This window comes from Ursus maritimus, unplaced genomic scaffold, assembly GCF_017311325.1.
Source record: "Ursus maritimus isolate PB19 unplaced genomic scaffold, ASM1731132v1 scaffold_10, whole genome shotgun sequence".
Classification (NCBI taxonomy): Eukaryota; Metazoa; Chordata; class Mammalia; order Carnivora; family Ursidae; genus Ursus; species Ursus maritimus.
The window spans coordinates 44988396-45002431 of record NW_024423344.1 but is presented as its reverse complement, the minus strand read 5'-3'; positions in this window follow the sequence as shown (position 1 = coordinate 45002431).

Genomic DNA, 14036 nt, shown 5'->3' with positions numbered 1-14036 from the left:
AGATAACTTTGGCTCTAAATTACAATCTCAAATTTATGTTTGAGGTTAACAATTAAATTAGTCAAAATTTCTCTAATCAATATTTAAACTCTGTTTTGTAAGAAGACGACGACAGTTTTGTTTATTTAAGGGCTTGTTTTTTGTTGTTGTTTTGTTTTTTGTTTTTTACCTTAAGTCAAAAGCATTATGGTTTTTTAGAAGTGGTCCCAAAATATCAGAAGATACGAAAGTTTTATTGAATCTCAAACTTTTGATTCCCTTTTGTAGTTTAAGTCATTTGACTTACAAAAAAACTCGCAGTCGAAAAAATGTTGACATATGAAGCATTTGATTTTTATATTCTAGCATGATGAAGTATGTTTTTTGTAGAAATAAAATGCCTATAACCTGGACATAAATATCGAAAGTTGAAAGTTGGTGTTTGTTTAAACATGATGGTGATTTTCCCCAATCTTTTCAATGGCATATTAAATATGTTTCAAAAGATGCCTGGAATTAATCACAAGAATAAAAAGTCACATTTCAATGGAGAAGATTGGTGGACATCACCTTAACCAAGTGATCAAAGTTATTAGCATCATAACTAATAGGAAAAATCATCAACATGTGTCCATAGATGTGATATACTGAGGACACTTGGTCACTTTTGTGATATTCTGACCCCCAAATTCATAAACTGAATGAGGAAATATTACACAAACCCAAAGTGGGGGACATTCTGTGTAATATGCCTGCAGGTTTCAAAAGTGTCAAGGTCATGAATGTTGAAGGAACAACCGAGAAACTCTTCCAGAGTGAATGAAATCAGACACCTGGCAATAAATGCAATGTGAGATGTTGAATCTAATCTTAAATTGGGAGAAAAATATAGCTCTAAAGGACATTATGAGGACAAACTGCGGTCATTAAATTTGATGTGGAGCAAAGGTTAGATCAAGCATTGTGTTAATGTTATATTTCCTAATTTTGATAATTAAACTATGGTCGTGTAAATAATGTCCTTGATCATTAGGAAATATATGTGGGAGAATTTAGGGATCTCTGACACCATGTGTCCAACTTGATCAAATGGTATTAAAAATTAAAATACATATATTAAAAATACACAGAGAAATAATAAAGCAATTGGGCTAAAATTTAAACAATTAGATGAATTTGGGTAAAGAGGGCAGAGATTCTATTATTATTAAAACTTTTCTCTAAATTTAAAACTGTATCAAAATTTAAAAATTACAAAAACAGTGCTTGGGAAGTGTACATTATTTATCTTCATAAGGTAATTGTATCTATTTAAAATATAGAGAGTATTTTGAATATTTGATAAACCCACTTCATTTGTTAGAAAACATGTAGTCTGGACTAATTTGAAAATATGTAGTATTATTTTATTTGCTTTTATCAGCAAGTGATAATTTGGATAAAAACATGGTAAATTTTTTTGCTCTTTTTTCTCATTTCCAAGATCAAGGAAGTAGCTCATTTTAAAAACAGTTATGAGTCCAGGTGAATTCAAACCAGATGTTTTCAGGATTTAATTCCACTCTAAAATTTCTGATACACGTGGTAGAGAATGTCTAAGATGTAAGGTCCAGCCAGAATTTCCCATTTAAGATTGGATATTCCTGGGTCAGCCTCCAAGTTAAATGTTTATTTTTCAAACTGTTTTATACTGAAGTTTGGTTAAAAGACTTGGCACAGTGCTCCTCGGTTTAATTTTAAGCCTGACAGAAATGCTGGCCTCAGTGTGTGCATGTGCGTAATTTAGTTGCTGTGCTACTGGAAGTCTATGGAAGATTAATGAATGGTGGGGCTCAGTGGCAGTTGTGAAGGGATGCAGGATAGAGAAAACCAGCCACCATCTGTTCAAAATGTCTTTTGTAGTGCTTTTAAGGAAAACAGTTATCAGCAGGAGACAGAGGCGAACAATGGCTTTAAATATTAATGTTTCTGTTGTTGCAAATAAATATTGCAATTGTACTTCTATTATTTCAACAAATAAATATGCATATATATTTTGTGGCCATACCATATACTCAAATCAGTTCTCCAAAAAGCAGGAAAATTACCAACAATTTAATATCCTTACCAATGTTTACTCTCAATTACGATTTTCAGAGATATATACATGAAGCCAACAGACTAGCCCTGTAAATCATTTCTTTTCCTTAGAATTCACCTTTTTCTTTAGAATCAGTCGCCACAGTCTCATAAAATTTACACAACATGCATTAATTATGTTCTCATAGATTCATTATCCCAATCAGCCTTCAAATCTTTTCAAAATTGTCTTTTTATAACTGAAATGCTATCAGTTATTTCTGCTCACTCAGAAAACTCTGGATCAGTACTTTTCAAACTTTAATAGAAGACAGATCACCTGGGGGTCTTTTTAGAATGCAGATTTGATTCTGTAAGTCTAGGCTTGAACCTGACTCTCTCTGGTGATGCCAAGGCTGTTAGTGCATAGTTACACTCTGCTTATAAGGAGAGAAATGCATCTTTATGAATCTTTTACTGTGAAGAATGGTGAAGGGGTCATTCATAAAATGCTGAAAATATACAAACCCCCAAAATGGTGGTGTTTACTTGGCTTAATCTTTGCAAAGGTTCCCATTCACCCCACCACCAAATAATAATAAAATAATAACAATAGTGACAATAAAAAAAATAGAAACCCTTTCATGGTTTATCATATATCATTAGAACCAGTATTGTACCAGAATTGGGTCTTTCATCAACACCTTTGGTTATGTCAAAAAATCATATATTAACAACTTCTGCATTTTATCTTAATTAAAAACATAAATGTTAATCCTTTTGCCTATCTTTGGTCCGAGGCCAAGATATTTTATTTTCACATAAGCCTGCTGATTGGATTTCCTTGTCATTTTTCATGCATGGAAGGTACCCATAATTCATCACCTTAGATTTCCAGTTTCCATTTCTTTCAAGCGAAGCAATAACTTAAGTACAAAAGCACTATAATGAGAAGATTTACAGGAATTTCCAATTTTTTACAATTAGCTGGTCTACACCTAATTCAAGTGCAGTTATTTTAGGCAACAACTTTTTTGGGATTAATTCAGAGCACTCAACATAATTTCCATAAAAACAAAAAAAATTCTTTTTCTCTTATTTGTTGGTATTGCTGTTTACATAATGATTAATTGTTATACCTTCAAGGACAAATACAGCCAAAATATTGAGCTCACTGCTTAACATGTGTGGCAGGATTATGTGTGTAAGCCAGGGAGTGACAGACCTTAAAGTGGGCCATTGTGCCATTACTATCCATCAGTTTGTTTCACAGAGTGTACTGGGAATAAAAATGAAATAGGGATTGGTACATGGTTAAGAAAGCTTCTAGTCTCAAAGAAAATCCAATGTGTATCTGTAATACTTAAAAAATTTTTTAAGGAATTCAATTCATAATCTCCAGGAATATTTCTTGCAATCTCTTCTGATACTTTCCTATTCTTTTCTATATTTGGTTAATCTAAAATTATTTCCTTGCTAATAACTTGTTTATGTCTTGCAAATATGCACTAAATATGTTATATAGTTGACCATCAATATGTAAGCCAAGATAGTAGTGTATTAATTCTTTAAGGCACTTGGGTCCCAGTAGAATGCAGTAGCTCTGTTGCTTGCTACTAGAGAATGTCATATATGATCAGAATCATCTGAGTGACACAAAATAAAAGTGTCATTAAACACAACACAAGTAAATACACATGAGCTCATTATCTAGAACCAAAAAGCCAGCAAACGTCTTTTTTCTTTCGTAGTAATGTAATTACCTTAGTGCCACTAATTGACAAGGAGATCATGAAATATGAACAAAATATAACTAGGTTTTCCACTCTTCTTTAAAAATTTGTGATTTTATAATTCTTTATGATTGCAATCAGAGAGAGAGACCAATTTCTTTAAAAAATTAAAATACACTATAATTAAAATTTCAATAAAACCATGCTAGCAAAAAATTATCCCAAACATTTGAATATTTAAAAAGAAAATATTTTTTCTAAATTAGCTTAATTATGACTTATATAAAAGGTTTGGTTAAAGTTTCTGCATTCAGATTTTAATTCACCATTTTAAAATTTAGTGGAAAAAAGATTGGGGTGGAATTCTGAAAACTTCAATACTTGCATCAATGCATTGTTTATTGACTATATAAATCAAGTAAATCATTTAATCTTTTGAAATTTATTTTTCTACTCTAATTTCCTGTGATTCTAATATGACTTTTGAAATTATTATTTTCAGAATAAAGTATCTTCTAAATATTTAAAAGCAAAAAAAGGCAAAATGTAAAATAGTAATGAATGATTTGTATATTATATTGTACTTACATAAAAATTTAGATTCAAATTAGAGTATGGAAAACAAAGTGTTCTAATCACTTACCTTTTTCTGGTGCATAGCATGTTATTTTTATAACAAAAAATGTTTTATTCAATTTCTTTTTGTTAATAATCTGAAGGCTCTCCAGGTTCAGAAAATAGACATTTATAGTATTTGTCAGCACATAATTGGGTTTCCATGAGTTTTGCTGTATATATACACACCCCACACGTGAAACATTCCCAGACACAGCCACCAATTTACGTGCCCATAAATGGATAGTATTCTACTTTATTCATTATTGTTTTGATCACTTTAAAGAAAGCATGCATTATTTACAGGGCACCTGTATTAGCAAAACTGATCCAATGTGATATTCAGGTTAATTACTGTATTCTTCTGGGGTTTTTGACCTGATTTCTATTTCAGGAGGCAAAATACAGTGAAAATTGGGATTAGTCAAACTGTTCTTTCCTGTAAATGAATTTCCAATGTACATAGATAACGCAAATTGTAAAAAAACAAAAACAACTACGCTAAAGGAGTTACTATTCTCTTATATAGATACATTAAAAAACATTAAATAGAAGAAAGTAACAAAATTTTTTACTGATTTAATATACTTTTATGCAGGAATTTTGTATGCAAGCTTATTATGTAAACTGCACTAATTGAGATGCAGAATTTTAATTGAAATGTACGGGTAGGAGATAAGAATGAGTGCTTACAGTTATTCTTACCTTACCTTTTAACAATAAAATTATTGCACAACAGTTGAATAAAATGAATCCAAAATTTCTAAAAATAGAAGCAAGCAGTTAGTATCAATAAACAGTTTAGCTAGCTCATGCTGCTTAAACCTGTACTACAAAAATATTGGTCATAAGGCAAACGGATTTCTGTACTCCCATCCCTTTCAAAGATCAGGTTATCTTGGTGTATCCCTCAGATGGTTGTACATTTGTCCCAAGTCACACAATATCAGTGGTACTCGCTTAAAAATGAAAACTGTCTATATTTTTGCCAAGTTGCCCAGTAACATCCTTTAGAGCAAAAAGATGCATGTGGTGGGCAGAAGTCTCCCCAGCCCTGACACACACAGCCGTCTTCAAAGATTTTTCATCCTAGTGGCTGGAACCTGCAAATATGTTTCCTAACATGGCAAAATGTGATTAAGGTTAGGGACCCCAAGCTGAGAAGATTAACCCGAATTATCCAGGTGAGCCCAATCTACTCACACAAATTCTTACAAGTGAAGAACCTTTTCCAGCTGTGGTCAAAGAGTAAGAGATGGCAGCAGGAGAAGGATTCGACTTTGATCATGTCTAGTTGTGGGTCCCGAGATGCAGGGGGTCGTGTGCGAGGAACCGAATTCTGCCAACAAGCTCATTGGGCGTGGAAATAGATTCTCCCCTAGAGTCTTCAGAAAGGGCTGCAGCAGTGCCAATACCTTGATTTTGGCTGGGGTGAGTCTGCGTTGGAATTCTGGCCTGTAGAAGATAATAAATTTAAGTTGCTCTAGGCCACTAAGTTTGTGGTAATTTATTACAACATCTGATGAGACCTAATACAATCCAGGATCACATGCCCCATTTAACTGCCATATCTCTTTAGTCTCCCTTATTTTTCAGGTTGTTCCATCTTCCACTGACTTTCATGACCTTAACGCTTTGGAAGATTGCAAGCAGATTAGAATGTCCTCCAGTATGGGTTTGTCTTTAGTGCCCGCATGATTTGATCTAGATTATGTGCTTTTGGCAGAATACCACAGAAGTGATAGGTGATTCTTTTCATTGCACTTTATCAGATGGAGGATGATTTTAATTTTTCCTATTACAGATAATATTTACTCTGACCACATGAATAATGTACTGTCTTCCAGGCTTCTTGAACTGTGAAGTTACTATTTTTCCTTCGGCAATTCATAAGAGTTTTGTAGGGAGTGCTTTGAATTATGTAATTATCACATCTGTCAGCAAACTTTCTCTTTATTTATTTACTACTTATTTAAGCATGGACTCTCGCTTTCCTTTTTAAGTCAAAGGTTGCAATCATTACTATTATTATTTATTTAAATGCCACCGTATCTCTTCAATGGATGCTTGGATTCTGACTTGGGTTGTCTGTGAGGACACTCTCATCACACCACTTGGACACTAACACCCCAGACCATGCCCCTTGCGGACACCCCTTTCATTCTCATTGGGCTCTGATGCTCCTCACCAGGATGACCCTTCACACGGATACCCACTTCACTCTGCTATGACTTGATATTCATGATTTTTAAACCTAGCTTAAAACTTCATTTGTTCTTCATGAAAGCCAATAATTTGAGTTTTAGAATTTATCAGTTATTGGAACATGGTTTCATGACAGCATGGTATGAATTGGGAAGTGTCATGGATAGGAACTGGATTATTAATTATTCAGTTTTGTGAGTAAGGGAAGTTGCTCTTAGATTTGTTATTTATTCTATAGGGCTAAAGTGTAGAAAATTTCAAGTATTCTAATATGATAGAAATAGTAAATGCTGGGAAATTTCATAGTTTTGCATTCAGAAACATTCAGTAAGAAAATGTTCTATGAATTTTTATTCACCTCATTAATTTATTTGAAATGCTAACGTATGGCACATACACCGAAATAGTAGAGCCAATGAGTTGAAATGAAAGTCTTTTAAATGTTAAGTCAGAAGGCCTGGTTTCAAATATTTACCTTCTAGTTTATGTTGGACAAATAAATTACTCTAAGTCTGTTTCCTTATTTGTAAATAGAAAAATGATGTCTGCCTTGCTAACTTTACAATCAGTAGGAAGAAAAATGAGCTTTGGAGTCAGATCATTTTGGTTTGGATCTCGGTTTTGATATCAGTTGTTATGCGACTTTTGACAAATTGTTTAATTTATCCGATCTTCCATTTGGCCATGAGTAACATGGAGGTAGTAATGGCTAGCTCAGAGATCTGAAGTAGGAATTAAGTGGAATAATGTGTATTAACGCCTAGATCAGTGGCTGTTAGGTGCTTATAGTGTTTGACACTTAGTAGTATGAACAGTTGAGTAAGAAAGAGAGAGGTTATATGTAAAGCTATGCTGTGAACAGAGTTATAAAGTACTATGTATATGCTATTTAATTGGCCCTCCTTTTAAATAATTTCTTAACACTTTGTGTTTCTTCCTGTTGGCATTACCACAAGTGCGATGCTTTAATTTCTAGTTATTTTTCAAGTCTTTATTCTCTACTGGAACGTAAAGAATAAAGGAACCATCTTTGTGTTCCCACAACACCCTAATATTCCCTTGTATATATTCGTTATATTTACTTGTATTCATCTGTATCTCCTTTCTAAAGAATGAACTCTTCTCAAGTAGTACCTGGTATAGATTTTGACACCTTAATAAGAATCTCTGGATGTTAAATGAAGGAATAAAAGCATGTATGAAATTCGCGTATGTTAACAAAATCAGATAGCAATACTAGATCACTTTTGCAACCATCTTTCAGCTCAGATATACTGACCATAGAATTGTCTAATGAAACTATAGTATACTTGTGTTTTTAAAAATCTGTTTGAATATAAGAAAATGCACTCTATTTTATAAGAAATTAAAATGAGTTTTGAATATGGTAAAATATTAATTTCCCATTAAATAAAAGTAAATTCACTTCCATTAATCAGAAATGAAGACAGAAGATTGAAATTAATATTGTTCAAAAGCTATAATGTTATAAGACTCTAAAAGAATGTTTGGGAACAGATTGAGGAATTGCGTCAAATTGAAAACTATCAGAATGGAGAAGCTTGAAGAATGAATTTATGATTTTCATTGACATTTTTAATTAACTTCCTCAATATATTAAAACTCCCGAATCTTAATAATTATGTTATTTTTTTATGTTTATATTTTTCTTGTTTTTAAATATTCCCAACCAAGTTGTGAAAATCTTCAGATTTTTCATTTTTCATTAGATTTTTAATCGGAAAAAGTAATATCTGCCAAATTCTTGAATAAGGACGTGCATCATTGGCCCAGGAGACTAAATAACCTGATATGCAACAAGCAGGGTTGAAGAGAGTGTGGTGTTGGGTATTTACGTAAATACTGTAAATTCCAGAAAGTAGTCAGAATGAGAACTTAGACTCACTAATGAATGAGTGATGGAGGCAAATCACTATTTTAAACACGATGCAAAAAACAGCACTAGAAATATCCTACAAACATTTACAGACATCATTTGGCCAGTAGAGACTCCTTAAATGGACTTGGGAATCTACTTGATAAGCATGGTTACCTAAGCTTGGAATTTAACCTAAACATCTGAAGCAACAGGTGCTAGAAGGAAGCTAGTAAAAGATCCCTGAGGGCGTAATATTACAGGATGGACTGTAGCTTTTTAGGGACCATGGGCTAAGGAATTAGAATGGCCCAAGAATAACTCCAGGCGATCATCCCACTTCACTTCTTCATTTTTCCACCAAGATTAAAGAGTTAAGCGTCCTACAGATCATCTAAGCTACCCACTGGTGGTGGTTTCTGGGTGTTAGTTACCTGAATATTACCAACCTTCTCAAAAGGCTAATACTAGAAATTTCACTATCAGTTTTATCTTGGCTTGGATAATTATTATGCAAGATATATTATTGAAAGCATAATAATACTTTTAAGCCGTTGTTAGGCAATTGAACTTTAAAAGGAGTATCTTAAAAAAAAACGAGTATCTTTAAAGTAATTTCAAGACTGAAAATGTTAATGGTGGAGAAAATGAGAGCAAAGTTTTTAGTGATGGGGGGTATTTATTTATTTGAGAGAGAGAGAGAGACAGAGAGAGAGCAGGGGGAGGGGCAGAAAGAAAGGGAAAAGCTGAGCACATCGTCTGACACGGAGCTCCACACAGGGCTCGATCCCATGACCCCGAGATCATGACCTGAGCCAAAATCAAGTTAGACGTTTAACTGCCTGAGCAAACCAGGCGTCCGTTTAGCAATCTTTTTACCTGCAGTTTTAGTTTCCTCTGAAAAATCTTCCAAATTCTTTTAAAACAATGTAAACCAGTTAATATTGTTTCCCTGCTTAATATCCTTCTATGACTCCTTATTAAACAGGATAAAACCTATACTTCTCAGAATATAGTCATCTGGATTATGTACACTCTTCTGTTTCCATTTAGCCATTTCTCACACTGTGGAAGCAAGTTTCAGGAAATTGCTTACTGCCTGCTCTATGCATTTTATGTAATGTTCTCTCTGCTGGAAATGACCCATTTATTTATCCAGTGAGCAAGTACCCATAGGAAAAAAAAAAACACCACAAAAACTTCAACTTCTCTGTGAATCCTTGCCAGCTCAGGCAGGGTTAAGTGGCCCCCATGTCTCTAATGACATTGTTGTAGTTATGTTTATGTGTTCAGATCTTCCATTAACTCCATCAGTTCCTTAAAGGAGAAATCATATTCTACACGCCTATGATTCTCTAGTGCCTCGGTACAACAGGTGTTTTATAAATCATTAATGAAGAAGGAATAAATGAAAGATAAGGAAGAGAAATATTACTGAGATGTCAAACATTCAAAACGGAGATAAATGAGGAGGTTATAAGAATGAAAATTCATTTGCTTGACAATTTTTTTCAGGGGCAACTAACCTAACCTTCCTTGTATAACCACCTTCCCATGCCCTGTATGAAGAGTAGAACTGAAATGATGCCATTATGTTCAGTGGTTGCAGGGAATGTTATCACTTAAACATAGTTTCACCCTGTCTTTAATTCTTTGTCACACCTTCACCTCTACAGCTCAGTCCACCTCTTAACAATTGAACAGTTGGTTTTGTTTTCTTAGATATTTTTAAGATCTACCATTTATAATTACTGTTTCTTTCCTGCACATATATAATGTCATCTGTAATCCTTCTAATCAACTTCTTTTGTATCTGGCACTCAAATGATGTTGACATGAAGGCAGATAATTAATATAATTTTCCATAAACACTATGAAAGCTTTGAGTTCATGTGTACACAGTTTGTTACCTTCTGTGGAATTTGATGGAAATATTTATTTTTATTTTAACACAGTAGACAGGTAGTTGAACAAAAATGACCTTTTCATATCATGAGGTCTTCAAATCCTCTACTGCGATTCAGTTTTGCATACTACACCTGCTGAGTTTCTAATGCAAACTATCCCAGTGTGGGGTCCCTGCTACAGTAAACATGAATTCTTTCTCATCGTGATTTCATATCTTCAGCACTGGTTATAATGATTCTTTGTCAGCTCAAAGCTGTCAACATTGTTCTCAAAGGACTGCAATCTTAGCTAAAAAAAAAAAAAATACAGGTAGCTAGTTACACGGAATGAAAGGTAGACCAGTGCTCTCAAATATAAAAGACAAAAGGAAAATAAACATTCCTCTCCTTTCTCACTGACAAGAAAAAAAAAATCAACTGTATGGTTTTGGTTTTGTCAGATCACCTTACTAATGAAATTCAATATTTTTTAATGAAGTGCTTGGCATCACTTTTTTCTTTTCATTTTACTACAGCAATATTCTAAATATAAGCCACTGATAGTTATTCTTCTGCTTAATCCTCCTTAACACATTTCCCTTTTCATAAAAAGTGATAAACTACACAAACACTCAACTGCCTGATTACCCAAATACCTCTGCTAATTTGCCAAGGTTAGCAGAAATGGGGCGTACAGTATATTGTTGGCTATGCATGGATGAAGGGTGCAGAAACAGCACAAGGCTATATATTTCACACTCCATAAACAAAATGGTGAAACACACACTAGAAAGGTGCAATACTTATCTAATCTAAATTCAGGCAACATCAGTAGCTTTGATCTCTATTAGGTTAAATCACTGTCTCTTCAAGGAATGACCAAATCATTAACCCAACAAACCAGTTGATGAAAACACTCATATGTATGAATACTGAGTAAGCAACATTTCTGATGCAGTGAAAAATAACTCCACATAATTGAGCAGAACAATAATGGCTGGAGGAGCTCTAAAGCTTTATCCTTCTTTGATCTATTTGCCCATTCATACAAAAAGTGTATTGAGTATCTACAAACTGAACCAAGTGCGAGGCATTGAAATAATAAAGATAAATAGCAATTTCTGATACCCTGAAGCTCGTGAAAGAGCCAGCTATGTAGGCAAATTAATAAAACAGAACACCGTTAGTGCCTGTATCAGTAAGGATAATCTAGGTCATAACAAATGTCCCCCAAATCACAGTGGTTTGTAACAACTAAGGTTGTCATCATAGTTGGGCTGTGGTTCTCCTCTTTGTCATTTTCACTATAGAACCCAAGCTAAAGGGATAGCCTCTCTGAGAAATATTTCTGACTTCACATTTTTCTGCCTGGAAGAGATACATGTCAATTCCACTCATATTTCACTAGCCAGACCAAATAACATGGCCAAGATTGACAACACCCTGGTAGAAAAATATAATCCTCCCTTTGTAAGGAGCAGGAAAAAAGTAGAAATAATTATGCAGCTCTTATGGTACTATAAAGGAGGAATGGACCCAGTGCTTTTGTGAGATAATGTGCAAATCAGTGCTAATTCTGGAAAAATCTGGTATGGAGAGGACTTCAGAGAGGAGGTGACAACTGAAGTAGGTCTTAAACAATAAATATATTCTGTCAAACATTCCCTTCTCAGATGTCATTAGAAGGGGAAAAAGTAATTCTCTATAGAGATTCAGAGGAAGGCTTGGAGATATAAAGGAGAATAGCATGCTTGGGTACGAGTGAGAAGTTCAGGATTCAAAAATACATTTTGCAGAAGGGGAAAAGTAGTGACTTGAGACCAGATAATAAAGGGTCTTGAAGACTAGACTATGGGAGTGGAAATATAACCGACTTTGAGGAGTCAAAGGAGATATTTAAACAGGAAAGGGACTTGGGCTATAAGCATAACCCTCTGGTTTCCTAGGGACACGTGAAGTAATGGCCAATGAGACAGTAAACTCAGAAAGAAGATGAAACAGGGAAGAAACAGTAGGGATGGAAAAGAACGAACTATTTCTTCTTGGGAAGTTTTAATTTGTTCAGATGCCTTAGTTAACATAGCTAGTTTGTCACGGAAATCTAGGTAAAAGTGATTAAATACAGGGAAGAAAAAACATTTATTGAGTGACTCCAAACAACTTTAAGCATTATGTATTAAAACATTGGGGCCTTTCTTTAAATTACAAATGATTTACTTTACAAGATTGTGATAAAATATACATAACATGAAATTTACCACTGTAACCATTTTTCAGAGTACAGCTTCATGACATTAATTACATACACATTGTTGTACAACTGTAACCCCCGTACATTCACAGACTGCCTTTTTTTTTTTTTCTTGCAAAACTAAAACTCCCATGAACCCCTCTCCCCAACCCCTGGCAAAGAGCATTCTACTTTCTGTATCTGTGAGTTTGACTGAGTACCTCATATGAGTGTTTTAATGGTATGGAAGAAAAAATAAATAATCATGAATCATTCTATGGGGTATATATGTTTTTTAGTATATCACTTGGATTATAATAAACCAATTCATTCAATTATTATGACATTTGCTATGTTAATGCTCTCGCGGCCATACTAGCTTAGTAATTCACTGGAAGGACTCATGTGACTCAGGGTAAAGTTACACTTATGAGTCATATTTGTTACTGAAAAAATACAGTACAGGAACATCCAGAGAAAAAGATAGGTAAGGGCTGGAGTAGTCAGTCAAACAGGCTTTTTTGTCCTTCCGCTACAGATGCACCTTTTTTTCCACCAGCCAACGGCAGGGACTTGTGTTAAGTGTCTTCCCAAAAAAGCCCTCTTAGTCTTTGAGTTCAAATTTCTTAAAGAGGGCGAGGCACATATCTGCCACGTGACCAGCCGTGGCGCAGAACGCAATCCCGGCATCCCGTGAACAGCCCTGAATCTTCATGTTTGCTCCGAACGTGCAAACAACCTGGTTCATCTTGATGCACTACTTTGGGTGTATGAGATAGCATTGCCGCCGGCAACCGGGAAAATTCCACTTGTTCTGTTCTCTGAGTCTGACCAAGTGTAATCAGCGTGGCTACCAGCATAAGCACGAGCAGAGTCAGGCAGGGCTGCTGCATTCACCTTTTCCTCCCATGTCCCTATTTTATTTTTTAATGTTTGCAAATACTTAGCATCTGTCCAGCAGCTCCCTAATTTTCAATTTCGGTATAATCATTTATTTTTAAATACTCAACCAAAACCTTACAAATAGTTGTTAATATATACTGGATCTTCAGAAAAATCCTTTGAGTTCCTAGCACTAGATATAATGTGCCTGTAAGTCAATAGGACTTCCAGTTAACAGAGATAAACTTGTAATTTATTCCAATCAAAAATCTTACTGTATTGGTCAATGTTCCCTGCAGAATTTAGAAAATTGCCAAAGGGCAAAGGACAATTGAAGGACAATTCTGGGTGCAGAAGTTTAGGTAAGGAGTATTAATACAATAATCCTTGGAGCTTAAATTTAAAAATTATGCCACTGAGTCTTCCCATATTACTATGCATAGAAATTTCTTCTCTTTTTCTAAGCAGCCTGCCTTTTTAGTTTTTCCTACAGTACCTCAATAAGGTGATAGGAATACCCAGTTTCAGCAATTTGGCTTGTGATTTGCTCACAAATACAGGTTTTTGGTGGA